At 34.5% G+C, this 22,780-nt stretch overlaps 1 long non-coding RNA gene across 1 annotated transcript in view; it reads right to left on the reverse strand.

Moving 5' to 3' along the window:
* The window catches only part of LOC140855708 (uncharacterized), a 50,525-nt gene that overhangs the window by 1,281 nt on the left and 26,464 nt on the right, over positions 1 to 22,780 (reverse strand). The window lies entirely within an intron of this gene.

A 22,780-nucleotide genomic window follows, 5' to 3' on the forward strand; every position in this document is an offset into this window, starting at 1 on the left:
CAATCAATTGGACCACCAGATGTACATGATTGGTGCGGTAAATACCCTAAAGATCAGGGTTAAATTAAATCACATTTTTTTCTAGAAACCTTCTCGCCATCTCTTTTGGGTCATCATCGAGGGTGGAGGCACGAAGGTCACAGGAGGGGGGTGGGGGAGGGCGGTGCGGTCGCGAAAGGGGAGGGAGGGTGGCTTGTAGCAGAGAAGAAGAAAGGAGTTTGGGGGAGGGGCACGGTGGCCTGCGGTGGAGAAGAAGATGTAGGGGGGTCTGCAGCGTGGAAGAAGAAAGGAGGGGAGGGGGGTGCGGCCTATGGCGGAGAAGAAGAAAGGGAGGGAGGAGAGGTGGTTCGATCACGAGAGGAAGGGATCGTCTACAATGGAGAAGAATAGGGGATAGGGGAGGCGGCCATCTTCCAATAAATTCTGTCAACCAACGCAAAGGCATCTCTTTTTTTAGAATTTTATCCAAAAAATAATAATTCTTTTAGGAGAAACAGAAATGCTGCGATAAGTGAAAGGCTTGCCCTTGGCATCCAGTTGTAAATGCAAAATAATCGGTCATTTCAAATTCAAATTAAAAATAAAAATTTGAGAGATCCAATTACTTGATGCGCTCTGGTTTTATTTAGAAGCTTGTTTGATCTAATTATTCCAAATTACCGATGGGATGGGATGTCTCCAAATAATATTGTGCATGTTGTTGTTATCTTGGCTTGCGCTGCCAGCCACATAGATTTTCCCTGTCCGTTTGTAATAAATGGAGATCATTATCCCATTGAATAACGTAGGTCAATTGAAAGGCTGCGGACAAGAGAACCAGGCCTCCACCTCTAGAAAGCATGTGGACAACGAGCAGCACCACAAATACTGCAAGTTCATCTGAAGTAGTAGAGGTGGCAATCGTGTCGGATCGGATCATAAATAGATCAGATCAGATATGAGTCAGATAAAAAAATATCAAATCTGAACCTGACCTATTTATTAAACAGATCAGATTTTTAAACTTGAACCTAACCTATTTAATAAACAATTATCCAACCCGATCCGCTTAACCTGTTTATTAAATAGTTAACCTATTTAACTGACCCAACTCAACTCGTTTGACCTGTTTATCGTTTGACCTGTTTAATGAATGAACAATCTATTTAATTGATCCGATCCAACCTATTTAACCTATTTTTAAATAAGATAAATATCACAATTCACAAACAGCCAGCATATTTAATTCAAGACAAAATATACTATTTCAAAATAAAAGTCTAAAAACACATTATCCTTAAAAGGAGAACAAATGCTGTCACTGTTTAACATATGATCCCTTTAAATAATATAAAGTATGAAGAGAAAACCTGCTCAATAAAAAAAAAAAAAAGCTTGCCAGTCAGACAAGTAATCATAGTATTTTTAAGTCCAATCTTATATCATGCATGAAAGTATGAAACCTACAATATCCTATTGTAGAACATAATATATATATATATATATATCAAAATATTAAGTTAACATGTTACTGTAAATAGTATCAGAATATATTCTCAAATTACATCCCAGTGATGACAAAGAAGATAGCAATGCTGCAACAGTAATACATACAGAAGATTCAAATAGGATACAACATTAACTCTAAGCCAAATCCTATCACCAACAATATGTTCAAATTAAACAGGTAATAGCGACCTAAGAGCCTAGCCTTTATGAGTTTCAGCAATTAACCGAAGAGGCCCGGGGCTCATGTTGCCCATCATCAAAGTTCATAGAAGCCCGGGCTGATTTCTTAGAAGGAACTCATCCTAGTTCCTATATGAAAAATTTATATTTTAGCAATATTCAATTGAGTATAAAATATTGATAGAGAAAAAATAAAGGATACAAATATATAGTACAACTTCAAACATATAGATCTGCTAATCTAGATTCCCATCCATCTCAAGAATGATAAATAAGGTTGCTACATCTGAAAACATCAAAATTGCAAAGAATAGAAAAAAAAGATCTATGCATATCTAGAAGAAGAAGACGAGGCTCAGATCTGATAAAGTGATAATTAATGCACAGCTAAATCAAAATGACTACAATTGATTGCCTATAAAAGAAGGCCATACAAGATTGTTGCCACTAGAAATAATTGAGTCATCAAACATACATCCAGAAATCATCATAGCCTCCACGATACATGTCCAAAAATATGAACAATGCAATCTAAAAAAAAGTGCATAATCATAAAACAACCTATTTAACCAACCCAATCCAACCCGTTTAACCTATTTTTAAATAAGACAAACATCATAATTCACAAATAGCCAACATATTTAATTCAAGACAAAATGGTAAGTCTAGAAATACATTATCCTTAAAGGAGAACAAATGCTGTCACTGTTTAACATATGATCACTTTAAATAACATAAAGCATGAGGAGAAAATCTGCAAAATAAAAAAAAAATTTGCTAACCAGGCAAGTAATCACAGTATTTTTAAGTCCAATCTCATATCATGCATGAGAGTATGAAACCTGTAATATCCTATTATAGAACATAACATACATGTATCAAAATATTAAGTTAACATGTTACTGTAAATTGCATCAGAACATATTCTCAAATTACATCCGAGTGATGACAAAGAAGATAACAATGCTGTAACAGTAACACATATAGAAGATTCAAATAGGATACAACATTAACTCTAAACCAAATCCCATCACGAATAATATATTCAAATTAAATAGGTAGTAGCAGCCTAAGAACCTAGCTTTTATGAGTTTCAGCAATTAACCGGAGAGGCTCAGATCTGATAATTAATCCACAGCTAAATCAAAACGACTCCAATCAATTGCCTATATAAGAAGGCCATCCAAGATTGTTGCCACTAGAAATAGTTGAATCATCAAATATATATCCAAAAATCATTATAGCCTCTATATACAAATCTTAAAATAATCTCAAAATTACTTAAAACCCAAACAAGTACCTAAAATTCCAAACAAAAACAACATAACAACATCAATTATTTTTAGTCAAACAAAAATCAAAAAGAAGCTCCAAACAAAACACAACATAATAAGATAAAATGTTCGAAAAATATGAACAACATAATCTAAAAAAAAATGCATAACCATGATTCATCTCATTATGGGTTGGGATCAATATTGGCCGAGCCTTAAGTTGATTGGGTTTCATTGATGGAACTGGAGTTCATGACATCTTCTACAAGCTTATCTAACTTGAATTCTAAAACATCTGTATTGAAGATTACAATAGTTAATAATAAACTCATTCAAAAATATAATAGCAATACAATGATTAAATTATATATCTTTCTTTCCAAATATCCAATCTCGAGTGCAAATCACGGCCTCAACGATATCTGGTTTAAGTAAACTACGATACTTATCAAGTACCTACCCACCAATACTAAAAGCAAATTCAGAGATAACTGTAGATATTGAAATAGTTAAAATATCATGTGTCATGAGAGAAAGATGAGGATATCGAAAATATTTGGCTCTCCAAAATTCAAGGATGTCTAAATTGAACTTTTTATCAACTCTTGGCTCATCTAAGTATAATTTCAATTCAGACTTCTGTGAAGTAGTCATAAATTCAAAGCTTTCAAATGTATCAAAATCATACAACATTATAAAAATGAAGTAAGTTATTTATTAGAACTAGTATCATGTATAAGATAATAAATTTATTTTGATAAATAAAAATTAATATTACCTTAAAAATATCTATTTTTCTACATGACTCTGAAGTCTCACAAGAAGTACCACTATCAATGGCTGCATCAGTTGATGTATCAATAGCTAGAGTTTTAGAAGAAGAAACTATATACTGATTGAAGAAAGAAAACATATAATCACAGATGCAAATAATCTCGATACAGCCATATCCATACAACTTTCTATAACAATACTCCACAAACTGAAATTTATACTGAGGATCCAAAATAACTACCATGGCTAAGATTAAATAATGATTGGATCAATATTTTTTAAATTTTTTATACATTTGTCGTGCCATTCGTTGCATGAAAGCATCTTCACTCTCCATCTCTTGTCTTAAAGTGAGCTCAATCAAAAAAATATGAGAAAAGTACAAATTTACTATAGTATATTTAACTCCAGAAAATATAAGAGTAGCATCATAAAATACACTCAACAACTTATGAACCTTCACAATTTTATCCAAATCTTCTTCAGATGGACAATGCTTGTAATTGGAGTTATTTAAAAATAAAAAAAAGAATGACGATAAGCAAGAGCACTGTCTAGCATCAAATAAGTTGAATTCCATCTTTTGAGAACATCTTGCCTTAAACCTTTTTTACTTTCTAAAGATATTTGTCTAACATATTCTAAAAACTTTTATTTCTGAACTTGTGAACCTCTCACATATTTAATACTTTCATGAATCTTATAAATAGATTCATCTATCTCCTTTAATTCCTCTTGTACAATTAAATTAAGAATATGAGCACAACATCGAACATGAAAAAACTCACGATTTAAGTAAAGTGTATTTTTTAATTTAAGTTGGATCTTTAATATATCAACAAAAACATCATTTACCGATGCATTATCCAACGTCATACAAAATAACTATTTTTCAATCTCCCAATCAATTAACAAACCATAGATCATTTCACATAAAGATATGCCACTATATGGAGGAGGCTTGAAATAAAAATTAAGAATTTTTTTTTGCAACACCCATTCTTCATCAATAAAATGGGTGTTAAACATAAATACCCATCAGTCGTAATAGAGGTCCACAAATCTGAAGTCAAGCTTATCCTAGTAGGAATTGAGTGTAGCTATAATAATAACTTTTTTTATATATATAATTTCAGTATATCTGCCTTAACAGTATTCTTTAATACTAACTTAACATCCTCACAAATATAAGTGAATAAGGATCTAATACCTTCATACTCAACAAATTGAAATGGTAGATCACGCTTGATAATTGCATATGTCAACAATTTATGAAATTTTTTTAGATTAAATTTACTAGACTGCATTGATATAGATCATTGAGATTGTGATAAAATCATCTGCCTCGCATCATGATTCTTCTTACAATTCTCTATATGCCGTTTCAAATTTTCAGTCCCAACCTTATCACCAAAATGATATTCCATGCCACACTTGATGCATTTATATTTTTTTGTTGCTTCATTTATTTAAAAAAATTGATAAACTATTGAAGTTAATTTTCTTTTATATTTACCAATGGAATCACTAATTATAGCTATATTTGAAGCTACAAGTGTCGATTCGTTGGCACCATCATCATCATTTCTCAGATCTAAATTGATGACAAGCTCTTTATCCATCTATATTATATAATGAAAGCTTATATTAACCACCAAAAAAATTAAAAATAGTTAGAATATTAAAGAAAGTAAGAGAAAAAGAAGGCTCAGATTTAATATTTCATTTATAACTAAATTAAAACAATAACAATCGATTGTCGGTAGAAGAAGGCCGTCCAAGATTATTGCTATTAGAAATAATTGAATCAGTAAAAAGATATTTCAAAATCATCATAGCCTCCATACATAAATCTTAAAATAAATCTCTGCACATAGGCCATACAGATACTGCAAACACATATCAAGCAAAACAAAGTTTAATATATAAATAAGACATGCAAGATAATATTTATTAAAAAATATATAATTTCTTTAAAATAAAAATAGATAAATAAATAAATATATAAATGAGAGTCAGATTGAACATCAATAGGTTAATACCATTGAACCTAAAAATCAGAACAAAATCAAAAAGAAAAAAAAATGATCACTAAAAAGGACTAAAAGCTCTAATTTGAACCAACCGAACAAAGAGAATTTCAAATAATAGACCAGATCACTTCTAAATGAGATCCTAGAAATCCGAACATAAATTCAAAAAAAAAAATCCAACCTAATAATACTCGTCGGATCTAGATCGAATACAAACCTCAGAGATTGGAGGGGAATATTTAAGCTTCAGACCAGCAGAATCTCGTGATTCCTCTGAGTTTGTTGTCATTGTGATGTCGTGCATCCTGACAGCTAAAGATGGAGGTCAGATCTTGGTGGATGCTCCCGTGAGGGGAGATTGGGGAGGAGCAACGTCTAATGGACACTACAAGAAAAGTGAATTTTTACGATGAATTTATTTATGATAGAAATATTTTCATCGCAAATAAGTATATTAATGATGAAAAATAATTTTCATTACTAATAATTAAATATTTATAATATAAATAATTTTTCATCGTAAATAGCTCAATATTTATGATAAAAAAATTTCATCATAAATACTAGTTATTTACGATGAAAATAATCATCATAAATAATAAAATATTTATTTTTAATTTAATATTTTTAAATATTTATGATGAAAATATTTTCATCATAAATAATCTTAATCTTTGCGATGAAAAAAAATTATCGTAAATACAAATTATTTGTGATGAAAATAATCATCACAAATAATAAAATATTTATTTTAATTTAATATTTTTAAATATTCATGATGAATATATTTTCATCGTAAATAATCTTAGTATGTGCAATGAATATTAATTTTATATCACAAATATTAATTATTTATGATGAATATTTTTTATTCTTAATATTTGAAGAAAAATAAAAAAATTTAAAAATTTAAAAATTATAGATTATTTATGATGAAAATATTACGTCACAAATATGGGAGTATTGATGATGAAAAATATATTTTCATCACAAATAGCAAATTATTTATGATGAAAATTTTTAGTTGCTAATACATAAAAAAATTCAAACATATTAAAAATTCAAAAATCATAATTTATTAGCGACTAAAATATTACATCACAAATATGGGAGTATTCACGATGAAAAAAATATTTTCATCATAACTAGTAAATTATTTACAATGAAAATTATTCATTGCTAATACATGAAAAAATTCAAACATATTAAAAATTCAAAAGCCATAGATTATTAGTGACTAAAATATTATATTATAAAAATATGACTATTTGTGATGAAAAATATTTTTCATCATCAATACTCACCTATTTATGATGAAAATTTTTTATCACTAATATATAAAAAATATTGAAAAATTTTAAAAAACACAAGCCGTAGATTATTAGAGACAAAAATTTTACATCATAAATATTTTAATTATTTACGATGAAAAACCATTTCTATCATAAATAATCATGTTTTAAAAATTTTAAAATAAAATATAATTGGTGACAGAATATATTAATCATAAATAATCAACTATTTGTGACTAAAAAAAATATTCATCGCTAGTAAGGTTTTATTCATGATAAAATTTTTTAGTCATAAATAATTAGTAAACAAAAATTAAAATAAATTATAAACTATTTGTGATAAAACCATATCCGTTGCTAATAGTTCAATTATTAATGATGGAAACATGTTTTCCGTCACCAATAAGCATGTTTTAAAAATTTAAAAATAAAAACTAATTTATGATGAAAACTATTCATCATAAATAATGAACTATTTGCGATGATAAATCATTTTATGATCGTAAATCATCAATTATTTACAATGTAAATTTTTTATCTCTAATATTTTAAAAAATAAAAAAATTAAATTTTAAAAAATTAAACTATTACCGATAGATATAAAGCTTTTCATCATTAAAAGGTTTTTTAATGATAAAAAATTATATTGCTAATATTTTAAATTTTTAAAAAATTTAACAAAGCTTTCATATTGAAGGATATATATTATAATAATTTTTTTTATATTTACAAAAAATTATAAGATAGTTTTAAAAAATAATATGTGCAAAATAAAGTTATGTAGAATATTAAGATATGTGTATATAAAAAGCACGTGAAAAGTCATGGCCTACGAAGATTATGTTGTTGCAAATGTTGGGGCATGGGAAGGTCGAAGGGTGGTCCTAGAATAAAGATGATGGTAAATCTAGAGAATGATAGAGTTGCACCTTTGGGTGTCTACATTATTATATATATATACATCATGGTAAATCTAAGTCTCTCTCGGACCCAGAGACGGCAGCATGCAGGAGGAGGAGTACACTCACAGGTTGGCAATTAGATTTTGATTCTTTTATGTATCTTGTTACAATATTGTTCAATTATCCTCTATACTTTTTGTCCTCTTTAAGTATCTATGTAGAGTGCGTTGCATACAAGCAAATGGTATTGAACATATTAATGGGATGCATAAGGCCTCGTTGGCTAAGTTTTCTATGCTTTTTCCATGATAGCCCATTGGGTACCGGAGTTCATGCTTCCTGCATAATCCAATCTACATCCGGTCGGAATTGCTACTCCTTTTTCTTTAGTAAAATCACTTTGAACCTAAAATCACTTTGAAAAAGATATGTATATATATATACATATATATACACACATATATACATACATATATATATATACACACATATATACATATATATATATATATATACACACACACATATATACATATATTATTGCATTATTGTGGCTAGGAGATGAAAAAAATGAATGGAAGAAAATAATACGGGGAACAAGACTTGGTCAGAAAAAATTCTTTTTTAAATAAAAAATTATCTTTTATTGATTATTAGTGATGAAAAAAAATTCGTCGCTAGTTATGTAATTAGTAATGAAATTATATATTTTCGTCATAAATAATATTCTTTTGGGGGGTGAATTTTTCTAGTGAGATTTTTTTTTGATGGAAACTATTAGTGACGAAAAATTTTTCCATCACTAATAATCTAATTGGCGACGAAAATTTTTATATCATCGTAAATATTTTTTTTGTTAAGATTATTTGCAATGAAAATTTATTATTAGCGATAAAAAGTTGCGTTGCTAATACCCCATGTCCCATCAACTCCCATCAGAAAATCATTTTTCTTCCTCGTCCCCCACCCCGGCAGTCCGGCTTCTTCTCCCCCTCCCACGAGCTTCCTCGTTCCCCACCCCGTGGCAGTCCAGCTTCTTCTCCCCCTCCGGCGAGCTTCCACCCCCCTGGCGTCCCACATGCCGTGCCTCCGATTTCCTCCACCATCCCGATTTCCTCCACCGTCGCCATCGAGGTGAGTCGACTTCATCTTTTTTTTGGGGGGGTGGGTTCGGGCCGGGGACGGGGATGGGGAATGGCCCGGGGCCGGCATGCCGGGGATGGTGCGCCTGGGCTGGGACGGCGGGCCGCAGCCACGTGGGGCCTGCGGACCACGGCCACGTTGGGCCTGCATGCCGGGCCTACGGGTCGGGCCGACGACGGCTGGCTGGGGCCGATGAGCCAAAGCCGGAGAAATCGACTCTTCATTTTTTTTTGGGTGGGTTCAGGCCAGGGACAGTGATGGGGAACGGCATGGGGCCGGCGTGCTACGGTCGGTGTGCCGACGACGGCGGGCCTGGGTCGAGACAGTGGGCCGCTTCCATGTGGGGCCTGCATGCTGAGGCTTGCGCGTTAGGCCGGCGACGGTGGGTCAGGGAATTATCGAAAGTTTTTATCGCTAATATTATTCAATTTTATTTATATTTTATTAAATTAATAGTGATGAAATTTTTTTGTTACAAAAAATATTTTTTGCGACGTAAATTTTTCATCGCTAAAACTTTTGAAAATAATAGCGATAAAAATATTTTCATCGCTATTAATTTTTTATTTATCACCAATAATTTTTTTCATTGCAAATATCTTTTTTTCGATTAAATTTTTTCATTCTATTTTTTTTAACGATGAAAAATATTCATCGTAAATATATTTTATTAGCGATAAATTTTTTTTTCATCGTAAAATATTATCAACGACGGGATTATTTACGATGAAAAATTAGCGATCAAAATTTTATCGCTAATATATATTAGCGATGAAAATCACTTATTAGCAATGCAAAGTTTTCGTCGCTAATAATCTATTTTGTTGTAGTGGGAGGAGGTTGAGAAAGAAGAGAATACTTAAGCTTCAGACCAGCAGAATCTCACGATTCCTCTAAGTTTCTTTCAACAGGACCGTGAATGGAGAGGAGCTGGTAGTGGATAGCCACCTATTGCTGGTGGTGGAGAAGATAGTGAGGGACCCTCGATTGAGAGGAGGGATGGGATGAGAAATCCTAAAGGAGGAAAATGACGAACAGCTGCGGAACCAATCGAACAACAAATGAGTGGAATGGCTAAAGCCTTATTTCTTAAGCCCTAAGTGTAACGGGTTAAATAGGATATAACCCGATCCGACCCATTTATTAAACAGATTAAACTGGTTAGCTGTCTGAAATCTGAATCTGATTCGATTATTAAATAGGTTAAATATATCGATTCATTTACAATCCGAATCTATTTAATCCAAACTCAAATCTATTTAAAATGGATCGAATATCGATCGAATTGATAAATCGGATCGATTTTTACCATCCTAATTTGAATGTGAGGGATCCCATCGCTCATAGGTGACGTGCCCCCCACATATTGGTCACGTGTCATTTCTAATAAGATCTTATGATCATTTGTCCCATTGGATTATGTAGGCCAATTGAAAGGGTGCGGACAAAAGGACCAGGACCCCACTTCTAGAAAGACGCACAAAGCGAGCAGCCCCACAAATACTGTAAGTTTTGCTGAGGGTGAGGGGTCCCATCGCTCGCAGGTGACATGCCCCCCGCACATTGGTCACGTGGCATTTCTAATTAGATCTTATCCACTCCTTATGGTCCCCACTCTACCCTGTCCACCCTGTTACCATTCCATCTCCACGTCAGCTCGTCCTGTGCAGAATTTAAAATAAGAAATCCCAAGCAGTGATCACCGCTCGAAGCCGAGATTCTACGTAGAATTAAATATCCTCGGTAGATAGCGAATGCAGAGGCGTATAGATGACGAACAAAAAGCTCAGTGACCACAACTCTATTTTGATAGTAGAAAAAATAGCTAGTTTTTATTTTTTAAGATGGAAGCCAGCACTCCCGCCGGTTAGATCTGTCAATAGATCGGATTCGGATAGAAATCTAGATATCCAGATTTGGATCTGATCTTAGTTATTGGTATCAGACTCAGATTCAAATATCCGATGGATCTGACCTTGAAGCACCAAATCTAGACCCTAATAGGTCTCTGGTATCCGGATCTGATTTTGATACTTGAAACTCATATTCAACGTCTCAAAAAAATACCTAAAAATTATACAATAACCTAAAAAGACACCTAAAAATTATATAATCATTTGATCATACAAATAAAAATATGAAAGTTGTTCAAATTCAACATTAAAATTTTCAGCACTTGATATTTTTTGAAATTGTAACAGCCCAGGTTCTTGGGCCTGTAAACCCTTGACGGCCCAATGAAGAAAAAAAAATTTTAACGGAAGGAGGAAGACTCCTAATCGGAATCTTCTTCCTCTCCATTTTCGATGAAATCGGACTCAAGGAGTCCGGCTAGGGTAGAAGACCTTCCCTATAAGACCCCCTTTCCTCCCTTAGGACCTTACAACAAAAATTTCGAAGAAATTAAAGGGATTTGAGGGATTTTTTTTCAAAAGAATGTCGTGAGCGGTTGATCGAAAGAAAGGGGCCGCCGGAGCTGCTTTTGGCCATCAGAACAAGGTATGTTCCTTCTCGCTTCTTTTCGAATTGATCCTTCCAGTCATCGACGTGTTTGGAAGCCGGTAAGATACCGGTTCGAGCTCAAACAGGGCACCCTTGTTGTATTGTTTCTCTCCTTCCGTCGCCGGCAGCAGGGACAGGTGGGGTTGCCACCAGGACGATAGCCTCGCCACCATCAGGGTTGCCGAGGAAGGTGGCCGGAGATGGCCTACCTTGGCCGTGGGAAGGGGAGGCATTCGGGATGGGGGTCGGGTCCCCTGTTTTGATCAGGGGGAAGAGGAGAAGAAATCTCTTCTCTCTTCTCTAAATAAAAATTTTTTATATATATATATATATATATATATATATATATATATATAATAAAGAAAAGAGGGACATAGGTAAGGGTTCCGATAAACCTTAATTTATAATTTTTTTAAAAAAATTGATTTGGTTAAATTGATTTGTTTGATAGGAGAATGGTCCAACGAACAGGAGAACAACGAGTAGGGTTTTGATTTTCAGACTATAAGGCTGTGAATTTGATTTCTCATTGATCGAGGTAAGAATCCTGTACATGATCATCACTATATATATTATTGGTTCGTTAATCTTATATTGTCAAATTTACAATACTGGATTTATAATCGATGAGTTTTCTATGCTTGAGACATCGATATATGGCTTATATGAATCTTTTTAAATATGAGCATATTATGAAAAGATTTTTATGATTGATGGTATGAGTCTTATGGATATGAATTATCAATTTCATCATTCTGTAATTTGAAATAAAATCAATAATTAAATGAAAAAGATATGATTTGGACTAGTCTCGACATATGGATCAGCCCGCCAGGAGCTTATACCTGGGACAGCTTCCACTAGCTTACAGGTGGATCAGCCGACTAGGAGCTCATGCCTAGGATAGCCCGCCAAGAGCTTATGCCTGGGACAGCCTCTCACGGGTTTTCGTACGTGGGACAGCCGGCTAGGAGCTCATCCTGAGACAGCCTTGAAAGGCTTATATGAAAGAAAAAAAAATTGGATTGGAAAGAGATTGAGGAATGGTCTGGGTTAGTCCAAAGCCAAAAAGGGATAAAAAATTGTTAAACCGAAATATGTGAAAAGATGAAATATATAATATGTAATTCAACAATGAATAAAGACTTCACTTGATGATATATGAAGACCCATATTATTAAATGCATATTTATGTCAATATTTTAGTTATTATATATATATGAGTCTTCACAAAATTGTATTGGTTTTAAAAAATGTTAATTTTATCTACTAGCTTGATGTATATGTGCAGTGATTCTTATTGAGATGGAGAAGTTTATATTTCTTTCTTTTCTTTTCAGACTCACAGGATGCTTAGTTTGGATGGTTTGGGCGAGAGCAAATAAGAACTGAAGCCTTTAGTAGTTCAGTTAGTTTAAATTTTTTGATACCGATGAATATTTGAATAATTGTATTAAACAAAGTTTACTTTTGATTTGAAGTTGTGACCGGTTGATTGATTTGGTATTTACTTGGTTATTTAAATTTTGAAGTGTTAATTATTTAGGCCTTACATGATTCTTAGGGCACTGCTCTAGGGTTTATGTGGCCGTGTCACGTGCCCAACTCAGGTGCTGGGTTCGGGGCGTGACAGAGTGGTATCAAAGTGTAGGTTTAGGAATCCTAAGGTTCATTTTAGAGAGAGAGTATATGGATAGACTTTTAGATGAAAATTAACTAATATGAGATATTTTCTTAAATTTTCTAACTAAAGTGAAACTGTGTAGGTTGACATGGCACGAGAGACTGAGCATGGGTGAAATCAGAGACCTACTCGATTTACGGATGGCTCTAATGCTTGGAAGCCAGCTATGCAACAAGAAAATGCTCTACCCTCACCAGTTGATGATGCACTACAACAAGAACATCCTATTGAGCCTACAGTGGTCACTTCTGGGGAAGAAGCTCCAAGAGCACCCAAACTTCAATTTGGGGAACAAGTTACTGCAGCCCAGTTAATGCAAGTACTGGTTCAACAACAAGTGGCTGCGAGGGAAGATATGAGGAGGATATTAGAGGTGCAGCAAGGACAACAACAGCAGATTATACAATAAATATTTCAGGAGCGACAGTTCCAGCAGCAACAAGGAGCTGAAAATCAGTATGAACGTCAAATCAATTTATTAGATTTCAAAAAGTATGCACCATCGGCATTCTCAGGGACCTCAGATCCTATGGAAGCTGAAAGCTGGCTAAAAGCAATAGAGAAAGTTTTTCATGCTTTGAGATGTCCTGCTAAAGATAAGGTCACTTTTGCCATTTTTATGTTACAAGGTGAGGCAGCCGATTGGTGGGAGATGGAAATTGGAAAGATGGGGCCAAATGATGTACCTTTTATATGGGAAGAATTTAGAAAGATCTTCAATGAGAAGTATTTTCCTCAGAGTATCCGACTTCAAAAATTTTGAGAGTTCGATCGATTGGTACAGGGCCATATGACAGTTGCTCAATATGCGGCCAAATTTGAAGAATTGTCGAGATATGCCCCTGCATTGATAGCCGAAAAAAATATCCGAGCCAAAAAATTTGAGAATGGACTAAGGGGTAGAATCCAACAATTAGTGACTGTATTTGAGCTGCCCACTTATAAAGAAGTTGTCAACAAATGCTTAATAATAGAAAAATGACTTAATGATGCTCAAGTAGCAAGAGAGAAAAGTATGAAGAAAAGGGGTCGAGCAATTGATTATCAAGGTTAAAATATCAGAGCCTTCAAACCAAAGACCCCAAAACCAAATCAGACTGCCACTGAAAGTAAAGTACAACCTCAGGGGAGCATTATATGTTATAGATGTGGAGGATCCCATCTTAAACGAGATTGCACATGGTCTGGAGGACAATGTTATAAATGTGGATGAGATGGCCATAAAGCAATTGTATGCTGTAGTGGAGGAGAATCACAGAGACAGCATATGCCTCAAAATTTTTAAAATACCCCCACAAATCGGGCACCCCAAGATGTACAAAGACAAGATGGGGGACAATAAAAATCAAGGATCCAAGGACGAGTCTATGCATTTACACAACAGGATGCTAATGCTTCTAACTCAGTGGTGACAGGTACTGAACCGATCTCTTAAAGTTCTTTTATATATATGTCATGAAATATTATATGCTTAGATATATATGGACATATAGCCCTAAATGATAAATGAATATTATGTAAATATCTGACAGGTATGATTAAAATAGCATCCAACGATGTCTTTGACCCTAGAGCTACCCACTCTTTTATAGCAACTAGTTTTATTAAGAGGACCAATGAGATGTCTTCTGCACCTTTAGAAAATAATCTTTGTGTCTGCACGCCAAGTGGAGAGGTGATCTTGGTTAATTCAATTTGTAAAGATTGTATACTGAGTATTGAAGATAGGAAGATGAAAGCAGACTTATTGGTCTTAGAGATGAAGGACTTTGACCTAATCCTGGGGATGGATTGGTTAGCAGCATATCATGCTACAGTTGATTGCTTCAAAAAGACAATAAGGTTTCAAATTCTGGATCAGTTAGAGTTTAGTTTTATGAGTAATAAACCCTTCTTTATCTCAGCTATTCGTGCTAAGAGGCTCCTGGTGAAAGGATGTGAAGGATTTCTTGCCACTATATTAGATACTCAGAATAAGAAACTCAAGTTAGAGGATATCCCTATTGTGAAAGAATTTTTTGATATTTTTTCAGATGACCTGCCTGGATTACCTTCTGATCGAGAGATTGAGTTTTCTATTGACTTGATCTCTGGTACGAGTTTAGTTTCTAAAGCCCCTTATCGAATGGCTCCAGCAGAATTGAAGGAGTTACAAAAGCAATTACAAGAGTTGTTGGACAAAGAATTCATTAGACCCAGTGTATCACCTTGGGGAGCTCCAATACTTTTTGTGAAGAAGAAAGATGATAGCTTTTGGCTTTGCATAGACTATCGAGAATTAAACAAGGTAATAGTGCGAAATAAATATCTTTTACCATGAATCGATGATTTGTTTGATCAGTTGCAAGGGGCATAGGTCTTCTCAAAAATTGATCTTCATTCTGGCTACCATCAATTGAAGATACAGTCTGGAGATATATCAAAAACAGTCTTTCGGATTAGATATGGGCATTATGAGTTTTTAGTCATGCCCTTTGGTTTGACCAATGCACCGACAGCTTTCATGGATCTTATAAATCGAGTGTTTGCATCATACTTGGATCGATTTGTAGTTGTATTTATTGATGATATTTTGATTTACTCAAAAAGCTCACTCGAGCATGAAGAATATTTAAAGATTGTATTACAAACTCTTAGGAGAAAAAAGCTGTATGCAAAGCTACAAAAATATGAATTTTGGTTGAACAATGTTACCTTCCTCAGGCATGTCATCTCCAAAGATGGTGTTTCAGTTGACCCAAAGAAAGTGGAGGCAGTAGTCGACTGGAGCCGACCTACTAATGTATCGGAGGTGCGTAGCTTTTTGGGGCTGGCTGGTTACTATCGAAGGTTTGTGGAAGGTTTCTCTTGTATTGATATGCCTCTATCTCGTCTAACACATAAACAAGTAAAGTTTGAATGGACAGATGAATGCGAATAAAGCTTTCAAGAGTTAAAAAGACGATTAGTCTCTGCTCCAATCTTAACCATTTCATCCGAAATAGAAGGTTTCACTATCTATAGTGATGCTTCTCGTAAGAGTCTCGATTGTGTTCTAATGCAAAAAGAAAAGGTGATAGCTTATACCTCTCGACAATTGAAGTCATATGAGCGAAATTATCCTACTCATGACTTAGAATTAGCAGCTGTGGTTTTTGCTTTAAAAATATGGAGGCATTATTTATATAGAGAGCATTGCGAGATTTTCACAGATCATAAAAGTTTAAAATATATCTTTACTTAGAAGGAGTTAAATTTGAGACAAAGAAGGTGGTTGGAGCTATTGAAAGACTATGACTTGACAATAAATTATCATTTCGAAAAAGCAAATGTTGTGGCCGATGCTCTAAGTAAGAAATTCTCTGGTGAATTGGCTGCTCTAATTACCTCACAAAAGCCTATATTGCTAGATTTGGAGAAATCAAGAATTGAAATACGTCTACATGATCCTCAAGTTCAACTTGCAAATCTTATACTACAGCCTACTTTGATTGAAAGGATTAAGACAGCTCAAAAGGAGGATTCGGAGTTACAAAAGGTCAAAGAAGCAGTGAAATCCGGTATACAGACAGAATTTTGGAAACATGAGGATGGGTCATTGAGGTTTGACAACAGACTATGTGTTCCTAAGGTTCCAGGATTAAGAAATAAGATCCTGGAGGAGGCTCACCATTCAGCTTACACCATACATCCTGGAAGCACAAAAATGTATCAAGATTTGAAAAGAAACTTTTGGTGGTCTAGTATGAAAAGAGATATTGCACAATTTGTAGCCCAATGTTTGGTATGTCAACAAGTAAAAGCCGAACATCAAAGACCAGCAGGACCATTACAGACTCTTCTTATTCCTCAGTGGAAATGCGAGCATATTACTATGGATTTTGTAACTGGGTTACCTAAAATATTTTGAAATAATAATGCTGTATGGGTAATTATTGACCGATTGACGAAATCAGCACATTTCTTACCCTTTCGAATTGGTCTTTCCTTAGAAAGATTGGCAGGCTTGTATATAAAGTAGATAGTACGACTGCATGGAGTACCGGTTACAATTGTGTCAGATCGAGATAGTAGATTTGTTTCTCAATTTTGGAAGAACCTTCATAAAGCCCTTGGTACCAAGTTAAATTTTAGTACAGCTTTTCATCCTCAAACTGACGGACAATTAGAATGAACCATATAGATCCTAGAGGATATGTTAAGGGCTTATGTTATGGACTTGGGTGGTGCATAGGATAATCACGTATCATGGTTGAGTTCGCTTATAATAATAGTTATCAAGCAAGCATTCAGATGGCTCCTTTCGAGGCATTATATGGAAGAAAGTATAGGTCACCCATTTATTGGGATGAGGTGGGAGAGAGAAAACTATTGGGATCAAAAATAGTGCAACAGACGATGGAAAAAGTATACATAATTCAGAAACGGCTTCGTACAGCTCATAGCAGGCAAAAGAGTTATGCTGATAATAGAAGAAGGGAGCTGGAATTTCAGGTAGGCGATCATGTCTTTCTGAGAGTTTCTCCCACTAAAGGTGTAATGAGATTTGGAGTTCGTGGTAAGTTGAGTCCAAAGTATATTGATCCTTTTGAAATTTTAGACAGGATTGGAGAGGTTGCATATCAGTTAGCATTACCACCGGCTTTATCTGGTGTACATAATGGTTTCATGTATCAATGTTGAGAAAGTATATTCCAGATCCAAGTCATGTGGTGAGTTATGAACCTTTGCATCTTCAGAAGGATCTGACTTATGAAGAATATCCAGTACGGATTGTTGACAAAAAGGATCAGGTGTTACGACATCGAATTATTCTTTATGTGAAGATCCAATGGAGCAATCATAGCAAGAGAGAGGCTACATGGGAACTCAAGACAGAAATGAAGATCAAGTATCCACAACTCTTCGAAAACTCAGATATGTAAATTTCGAGGATGAAATTTTTTAAGGGGGGGAGATTGTAACAGCCTAGGTTCTTGGGCTTGTAAACCCTAGACGGCCCAACGAAGAAAAAAAAATTTAACGGAAGGAGGAAGACTCCTAATCGAAGTCTTCTTCCTCTCCGTTTCCGATGAAATCAGACTCAAGGAGTCTGGCTAGGGTAGAAGACCTTCCTTATAAGACCCCCTTTCCTCCCTTAGGACCTTACAACAAAAATTTCGAAGAAATTAAAGGAATTTGAGGGATTTTTTTTCAAAAGAATGTCGTGAGTGGTTGATCGGAAGAGAGGGGCCGCCGGAGCTATTTTTGGCCATCGGAACAAGGTATGTTCCTTCTTCCTTCTTTTCGAATTGATCCTTCCGGCCATCGACGTGTTTGGAAGTCGGCAAGATACCGGTTCAGGCTCAAACAAGGCACCCTTGTTGTGTTGTTTCTCTCCTTTTATCGTCGGCAGCAGGGACGGGTGGGGTTGCCACCAGGATGGTAGCCTCGCCACCATCAGGGTTGCCGAGGAAGGTGGCCGAAGATGGCCTATCTTGGCCGTGGGAAGGGGAGGCATTCGGGATGGGGGTCGGGTCCCCTGTTTTGATCAGGGGGGAAGAGGAGAAGAAATCTCTTCTCTCTTCTCTAAATAAAAATTATATATATATATATAAATATATATATATATATATATATATATATATATATATATATATATAAGAGGGACATGGGTAAGGGTTCCAATAAACCTCAATTTATAATTTTTTTTAGAAAATTAATTTGGTTAAATTGATTTGTTTGATAGGAGAACGGTCCAACGAATAAGAGGACAATGAGTAGGATTTTGATTTTCAGACTATAAGGCTGTGAATTTAATTTTTTATTAATCGAGATAAGAATCCTGTACATGATCATCACTATATATGTTATTTGTTCGTTAATCTTATATTGTCAAATTTACAATACTGGATTTATAATCGATGAGTTTTCTATGCTTGAGACACCGATATATGGCTTATATGAATCTTTTTAAATATGAGCATATTATGAAAAAAAATTTATGATTGATGGTATGAGTCTTATGGATATGAATTATCAATTTTATCATTCTGTAATTTAGAATAAATTCAATAAAATCAATAATTAAATAAAAAAGATATGGTTTGGATTAGCCTCGACATATAGATCAGTGCGTCAGGAACTTATACCTGGGATAGCCCCCACTGGCTTACAGGTGGATTAGCCGGCTAGGAGGTCATGTCTGAGACAGCCCGTTAGGAGCTTATGCCTGGGACAACCTCTCACGAGCTTTCATACGTGGGATAGCCGATCAGGAGCTCATCCTGGGACTGCCTTGAAAGGCTTATATGAAAAAAAAAAAATTAGATTGGAAAGAGATTGAGGAATGGTCTGGATTAGTCCAAAGCCAAAAAGGGATAAAAGATTGTTAAACCAAAATATGTGAAAAGATGAAATATATAATATGTAATTCAACAATGAATGAAGACTTCACTTGATGATATATGAAGACCCATATTATTAAATACATATTTATGTCAATATTTTAGTTATTATATACATATGAGTCTTCACAAAATTATATTGGTTTTAAAAAATATTAATTTTATCTACTGGCTTGATGTACATGTGCAGTGATTCTTATTGAGCTGGAGAAGCTCATATTTCTTTCTTTTTTTTTCAGACTCACAGGATGCTTAGTATGGATGGTTTGGGCGAGAGCAAATAAGAACTGAAGCCTTTAGTAGTTCAGTTAGTTTAAATTTTTTGATATCGATGAACATTTGAATAAATGTATTAAATAAAGTTTACTTTTGATTTGAAGTTGTGACCGATTGATTGATTTGGTATTTACTTGATTATTTAAATTTTGAAATGTTAATTATTTAAGCTTTACATGATTCTTAGGGCACTGCTCTAGGGTTTATGTGGCCGTGTCACGTGCCCAACTCAAGTGCTGGGTTTGGGGCATGATAGAAATTTAAAATTAATCACATAAGAAAAGATGGCTACAAATTGATCCACAGGATATTATCAATACATTCATAGCAATCACATAAGAATATTTATCAATAAATTGATCCACAGGATATTTACTAATGCTTATCTATAAAAAGAGCAAATCAGCGAGGGCACATCAGATCTCAGTAGTTAAGGGGCCTTGGTGTCGAGGTTCGACGAGTAGCGAAGAGAGAGGGGAAGTCGGGATGGTGAAGGAAAGTGGTAGAGAGATTGAATCTCAACAGAGGGCAGTGGTGGAGAGAGAGAGAGGTGGTCCAGATGGTGGTGGAGATGATGTGAGGTAGAGGGAGGGGGCATGGAGCGACAGAGCCACAGAAGGCAACAGTGGAGGGGGAGAGGTGGAGAGGAGATGGGATCTCGATGGAAAGGGAGAGAAAGCTGAGAGCAGGAGAGGAGGGAGGGCTCGGTGCCGTCGGAGAGATCGGATCTCGGTGCAGGAATCTCGATGGGGAGGGAGAGCAGGAGACTGAGAGACAGACAGAGAGGATGACAGAGACACATAAAGAGGGAGAAGATCTCCTCTCGGAGTGGATTTCCTCCATCCACGGCCTTGGTGTTGGAATCCAACCGCTGGCGAGAGGATCTTGCGATGGAGAGGGAGAGGCAGGGTGCCCGAAGCAGGAGAGGAGGGAAGGGAGAGGCACCATCGAGGAGACTGAGAGATAGAGAGAGACTAAGAGAGGGAGAGAGGGAGACTGTGAGACAGAAAGAGGGATGGGAGAATCCGAGAATGGCTTCTTTATCTTTTGAAAATTTTAGGCCGTTGGTTCTCTGATCTAATGGCTCAAAATATTTTAAATATATATAATATTATTATATTATATTATTTAGATTTTGGATCTATCGGGTTTGGGTATTAAATATTCAGACCCTATCTATCTATATTATGATTTATCGGGTCCGGATCCGAGTCTGGATAAATGGATCCGATGCTAGTACCAGACCTGGACCCGTCGGATAAATACCTATGGGTCTTGGGCCTGGACCCGGCCCATTGACAGCTTTACTATCGATTTTAGTTTAAAGTTGGTCCAATTGGACTGCTCCTTACACAATCAATTTTGTAGGATCTACTAAGAAAGCAAGTATAGTTCAGTAGGTCCTCAATAGGTGATAATAGTTTGCCTTCACATAATTTTGACTATAAACCTCAGAACTTAGAAATTTAAAAATTGAAAAAAATTATTGCAGCCCATTCAATTATTAGCATGAAGGCCTCTAGAAATTTAAAAAAAAATGTGTTTAGTTTTCTTATTGTGTCGATATTTTTGTCACTTCAAGAGCCTTCTTTTATATTTGAACAAGTTAGCATTGATCTTATCAAAAAGAAGAAAAATTTTCTTCAACCTCCTCAACTTGAATATTTAAAAGAAAAAGATAGAAAAATCAAAGATTATGAAATTATGGCTCAAGTACCTTTTTCTTTTGTCAATTGATTTTCTTCACCATAAAATGAGATACATAACTTCTCTTTATAATAATGAGATCCATCCTTATACAATTTGGATCAGATTTTTTTTTTTATCTTTTAGAAGAATGTTCACCCTTAAAAAATTTAGATCAGATTCATCTTTCTAGTTTGAATGGGATTAACTCTCTAAAAATGAACATAATTAATAAAATAATATAAAAAAATACTAAAACTTTACAAAAGAAATATCTTGACTTCTATATCAGTTTTGTCTTATACAACTCCATCTAGTTCTTTATGAATTGAAAGATAACATCCGATCAAAATCTCTCCCAAATAGAAAAGTTTTAGCTTGCTTAGTCTGTTTTGAGGTCTAAATAATAAAATTTTGGCCCAATTAATCCTCTTAAGGATCGACTGAAAATTGTAGATCTGTTAGATAATTTTATACTTTTATGCCTGAATCGTGCTTCAATATTCATGTAAAAATCAAAATCATAAAAAAATCATACCTTACGCCATCATCTTGCTAATACGATAATCACATATCTTGCAGAGTGTCTAGTCTTCCTTCACATACGGCTAGTCTTCTCTCTCCTCACCCATCAAAAGGGACTAAGCCATTTCTATTTATATCTATACTTATCTTATCACATCAAAATATTTATTCCTAATTAGAGTTGAACTTTCAGTCTAAATCTTATCTGGAATAGATCTTCTTAATTAATTGAGCTCACTGTAATTGATTCAGGATATATAGCTGACCCAAAGAGTTAAACCTAACTAGATGATAATTAGGTCATATTAGGAGTCAAATCCAACATTCTCCCACTTGGCCTATATTATCATTTAAAAATAACTCTTTAATTTTTTTAAAATATTTTACTTTTAAAAATAAAATATTTTAATTTTCAAGACAACAGTTTTGAATGAAAATTTTTTGAAATCGATTTGATGAGTGCACACTCGATTTTTAAAAAATTTATCCAATTATCTATTCCTTGAAAGATCCTTTATACTTTGATTAAGTAAAAACCATTAACACAGATCATGGTGGTTATACATCTCAATTGACATACTCCCTTCTATGCATCATGACATCAATAATTCTCACTTAACCTAGTTTTATATACTAGAATACATAGGCTATCAAAA

This window comes from Elaeis guineensis, chromosome 2 (assembly GCF_000442705.2).
Source record: "Elaeis guineensis isolate ETL-2024a chromosome 2, EG11, whole genome shotgun sequence".
NCBI classification, from domain to species: Eukaryota; Viridiplantae; Streptophyta; class Magnoliopsida; order Arecales; family Arecaceae; genus Elaeis; species Elaeis guineensis.